Raw genomic sequence first — 5,529 nt, forward strand, 5'->3', positions numbered from 1 at the left:
GAGAGAGAGAGAGAGAGAGACAAAGAGAGAGAGAGAGATAGATGTGGCTGAAGTTGGAGGTGGGTCAGCAGCGAAATCACACCAGATAGACTTCAGTATTCGACGTTTGTCCAGGTCCCCAAGACATCAGGAGAAGCCTTCAATAGAGTCCACTAGGGGAAACGTGAGCATGTATTACCATCTAGTAGGTGTTGTGGATGGGGATATAGAAAAAGGGCTTAAACTACGTGCTATGCACTTTTTATTTAATTTTTTACTTATTCCAAACCTTTACCCTTACCTTAACCAGTGGGGATATATTCCTAAACTCATCCGTGAAGTTTATTTCTGTTTTAACATCCTTAATCCTTATCTACTTTCACTTCCCATTGGGTTTACCATGGTTTTTGAATGACTACCTCATCTCTGTACCCACACATATAATTATCTGTAAGGTCCCTCAGTTGAGCKGTGAATTTCAAACACAGATTCAACCACAAAGACCAGGGASGTTTCCATGTCTCGCAAAGAATRGAACAGCCTGTTGGTAGCAGGCAGTGAATATCCATTTGAGCATGGTGAAGTAATTAATTACATTTTGGATGGTGTATCAATACACCCAGTCACTACAAAGATACAGGTATCCTTCCTAACCAAGTTGCCGGAGAGGAAGGAAACTGCTCAGGGATTTCACCATGAGGCTAATGGTGACTTTGCAACAGTTACAGAGTTTAATGCCTGTGATAGAAAACATTGAGGATGGATCAACACCATTGTATTTACCCCACAATACTAACCTAATTGACAGAGTGAAAAGAAGGAAGCATGTACAGAAAACAAATATTTCAAAACATGCAACCTGTTTGCAACAAGGCATTAAGGTAAAACTGCAAAACATGTGGTAAAGAAAATAGCTTTATGTCCTGAATACAAAGCATTATGTTTGGAGCACATCCAACACAACACATCACTGAGTACCACTCTTCATATTTTCAAGCATGGTGGTGGCTGCATCATGTTATGGGTATGCTTGTCATCGGCAAGGTCTAGGGAGTTTTGTAGGATAAAAAGACATGTGATAGAGCTAAGTACATGCTCTCCTAGTTACTGGTGTAAACAGACTGAAGCAAAATCTGCGCTGGAGTTGCTTACCAAGAAGACAGTGAATGTTCCTGAGGGACCAAAATACAGTTTTGACTTACATCTTCTTGAAAATCTATGGCAAGACTTGAACATTTCTGCCTAGCCATGATCCCCAACATCTTGACAGAGCTTGAATAATTTTGTAAATAATAAGGTGCAAATATGTCACAATCCAGGTGTGCAAATCTCTTATAGACTTACCCAAGAAGACTCAATGTAATCAATGCCAAAGGTGTCTCTAACATGTATTGACTAAGGAAGCTGAATACTTAAGCCACAACTATATTTTAGTTATAAAATGTTTGTTAAACAAAAAAAAGAAAAAAAAAGAAATATTCCAATTTGACATTAGAGATTTTTGTGTAGATTTTTTGACATAAAATGACAATTAAATCCATTTTGATAACATGTTGTAACAATAAAAGGTGAAGAAATCCAAGGCACCTGAATCATTTTGCAATACACTGTATGTGTGCGTGTGTCCCTTGCATATGTACGTGCGTGTTCACGCTTGACCTTTCACTGTTAATGGGAAAGCTCTCMCCTCATGAGGAAACGAATCAATCAGGCTGAATCCCTGGCTGCCAATGAGACCAGGAAGAACTAGCCAGCTGACCTTGAGCTATAGGAAGGGACAGCAGACCCAGTCACACCCCATTGGGGGGAACAGAAATGTCCACAATCCACATCCCATTAAGTCCCATTATAAGGGTGTAGCAGAAGGTGGTATCCGAGTCAAAAGTAGTGCACTATAAAGGGAATAGAGTGCCATTTTGGATGCAGATAATGAGAGAGGGGATTGTTGATGCTGACGGGGCACTATTCTAGAAGATTGAAGTTGTAAATGGTGTCTGATTCTCTATTCGATGACTAATCCATGACAGTAACAGGCCTTTATTGAAGGATCAACCACTACTTTGAATGTACATTTGTTCGTGTCTTTTTAAGTTATATCGTCACGAGGAACTGTGTCAAGAACTACCACACGTGGAGCTTTTCAACTGAAAGCCCACATCCAGTTCACCCACTTTAGGTTCCCACTGCCTGAAGATCATAKTGACATTTTATTTGTTTTGCGTTTGGAGGAAAAAGTGAAAAGATAGTTAACGTTCTCACTCTGTATTTATGGAGAATTCAGACAGGCAAATGGAACAGGAGCCAGCAGGAGTACTGTGTGGAAAGAGAGGTCCTTGCCCATAAACCCCTGAAGCTAAAGGGTATTTTAACAGTGTGCAGCCCGAGCCACCATCAAACCTATAATCTTGTCTATAACCCTCTGAGTCCTATCGTCCAATCGTCTCCTCCTGATTAAATTATGGATGCTGATTTCAGACTGCGGCGATTCACTAAGCCCACCAAACTGTCACTGTAACGCACACACACACGTACACACACACACACACACACACACTGCCTGCCTCGTCACCGGCCTGGAAGGATGAGTTATGATGTGTGTGTGTGTGTGTGTGTGTGTGTGTGTGTGTGTGTGTGTGTGTGTGTGTGTGTGTGTGTGTGTGTGTGTGTGTGTGTGTGTGTGTGTGTGTGGTGTGTGTGTGTGTGTGTGTGTGTGTGTGTGTGTGTGTGTGTGTGTGTGTGTGTGTGTGTGTGTGTGTGTGTGTGTGTGTGTGTGTGTGTGTGTGTGTGTGTGTTGTGTGTGTGCGTGTGTCTGTGTGTGTGTGCGTGTGTCTGTGTGTGTGTGTGTGTGTGTGTGTGCACGTGTGTGTGTGCTTGCTTCTCTGTGTATGATCTATGGATGTATCTGTACTTTTCATCAGGTGACATAAGCCACTGATTCCCCCATAGGGCTTTAAGGGGAGACAGTCAGTGTAATCAGTCAGTGTTTTCATGAATCAGAAGGCCTCAGACAGAGAGAGTATTCCCCAGTGAGACTAAAGCTCTGCTCTGTCTGAGGTTAGCCTGTTCCCTTAACTGTGCCAATATCTGACAATTAGAGTTGGCAAGACAGCACAAACAGATCTGGGATCAGGCTAGTCTGAGGTGACTCCTAATTACCCCTCTAGATCCAACTACTGGSGTTTACATGGGAGCCACTGTAAGATGTACCACTAGTGCCACCTGAAATAACTGCACTCTGTCTAGGACTATACTATSGCTTCCCCTTACATGAACCAAGCTGGATTGCATTTGAACTGTCATACAGCATACTTGTTCTCTAAGGCAGACATATATGATGTACAGATAAAGTGTGATAAAGGGAACACAGAAACACAACTCCTTCTCTCTGTTCTGTRTATGAATTCCACATGGTTCCCTGGGTTACGACATTACAACCTCCGGCCTCCTGTGTTTGTGTGGTTGCGTGGGCCACGCAGGAGGAGGCTGCCGCTATGCAACCACCACCACAGGGCTAAAACTAAGGGAGAGTTTCAGCTCACTACCACCACTCAGGAAGAAACAAAATGGTTCCCTGGTTTCCTACCGCGTTGATGTAATGTCGATTAAGATTGCGACACACTGCACACACYAAGAGAAGTTCAGGCTAGGAAGTGTACACTTACTACTAAACATGTACAATACAACACGTAAACACTGGTGCAGATACTGTACATGCACATGGGAATACAGTGCCTTCAGAAAGTATTCTTACCCCTTTGCTTTTTCTACATTTTGTTGTTCCAAAGTGGGATTAAAATTGATTTAATTTGTATTTTTTGTCAACTACACAAAATACTCTGTAATGTCAAAGTGGAAGAAAAATGAAAAAAATAGTGTGAAAAATTAAACACTAATATATCTTGATTCGATAAGTATTCAACCCCCCTGAGTCAATAGTTAGATGCACATTGCAAAATGCCAAACAAACTCACATTCCAAAACAAAACCACGTGTCCATGCAAGTCATTCGTTTAAAAATCCATTCATGAAGTGTRACTTGTGTGTCCCAATCCTCATATTACTTTTGCATTGGTCTTCCAACAACATTCGGGAGGAAACAGCGCAATAGCCTCTCTATCTGAATAGGTTATATTCAGTAGCCTATATCCCCGGTATAGCCCGTCTCCCCTAATCTGCTTCGTATGCGCTCACAAATGCTCTGCTACTCACAGACTGTTTCAGAGATCAAGTTATGATGCTGCGTGTATTTCATCAAATGCTCACAGTCAATCAACTATAATAAAAAATTWAAAAATCCTAGCCCTTGCCAATGACAAGCATACCCATAACATGATGCAGCCACCACCATGCTTYAAAATATGAAGAGTGGTACTCAGTGATGTGTTGTGTTGGATTTGCTCCAAACATAATGCTTTGTATCACAGGCATTACTCTGTAACTGTTGCAAAGTCARCATTAGCCTCATGGTGAAATCCCTGAGCAGTTTCCTTCCTCTCCGGCAACTTAGTTAGGAAGGATACCTGTATCTTTGTAGTGGTGGATACACCATCCAAAGTGTAATTAATTACTTCACCATGCTCAAATGGATATTCAATGCCTGCTACCAATAGGCTGTTCCCTTCTTTGCGAGACATTGGAAACCTCCCTGGTCTTTGTGGTTGAATCTGTGTTTGAAATTCACTGCTCAACTGAGGGACCTTACAGATAATTATATGTGTGCGTACAGAGATGAGGTAGTCATTCAAAAACCATGTTAAACCCAAATGGGAAGTGAAGTAGATAAGGATTAAGGTTGTTAAAACAGAAAGAAACTTCACGGATGAGTTTAGGAATTTATCCCCACTGGTTAAGGTAAGGGTAAAGGTTTGGAATAAGGTTAAAACAGAATAAAATAAAATAAAAAGTGCCTAGCACGTAGTTTAAGCCCTTGTTCTATATCCCCATCCACAACACCTACTAGATGGTAATACATGCTCACGTTTCCCTTGGTGGACTCTATTGAAGGCTTCTCCCGATGTCTTGGGGACCTGGACAAACGTCGAATACTGAAGTCTATATGGTGTGATATCACTGCTGACCCACCTCCAACCTCAGCCACATCTCTCGCTCTCTTTGTCAGTGATGTGTTGTGTTGGATTTGCCCCAAACATATGGCTTTGCATTCAGGCCAAAAAGTGTATTCCTTTGTTGTGTTTTTTTTTMCAMTATTACTTCAGTGGCTTGTTGCATACAAGATGCATGTTTTGGGATATTTTTTGTATTCTTCTTTTCACTCTGTCATTCAGATCATGATTGTGGAGTCATTACAGTGTTGTTGATCCATCCTCAGTTTTTTCTCCCATCACAGCCTTTGAACTCTGTAGCTGTTTTAAAATCGCCAATGGCCTCATGGTAACATCCCTGAGCAGTTTCCTTCCTGTCCTGCAACTCAGTTCAGAAGGATGACTGTATCGTTGAAGTGTCTGGGTGGTTTAATACGTAATCCACGGCATAACTATTAACTTGACAATGCTTAAAGAGATATCCAATGCCTGATTTGTTATTGTTACC

At 41.6% G+C, this 5,529-nt stretch overlaps 1 protein-coding gene across 1 annotated transcript in view; it reads right to left on the bottom strand.

The window, feature by feature from the left end:
• Positions 1 to 5,529, bottom strand: part of LOC112068998 (catenin alpha-2-like) — a 103,826-nt gene that overhangs the window by 50,463 nt on the left and 47,834 nt on the right. The window lies entirely within an intron of this gene.

The sequence above is a fragment of the Salvelinus sp. IW2-2015 genome, unplaced genomic scaffold (genome assembly GCF_002910315.2).
Source record: "Salvelinus sp. IW2-2015 unplaced genomic scaffold, ASM291031v2 Un_scaffold824, whole genome shotgun sequence".
Classification (NCBI taxonomy): domain Eukaryota; kingdom Metazoa; phylum Chordata; class Actinopteri; order Salmoniformes; family Salmonidae; genus Salvelinus; species Salvelinus sp. IW2-2015.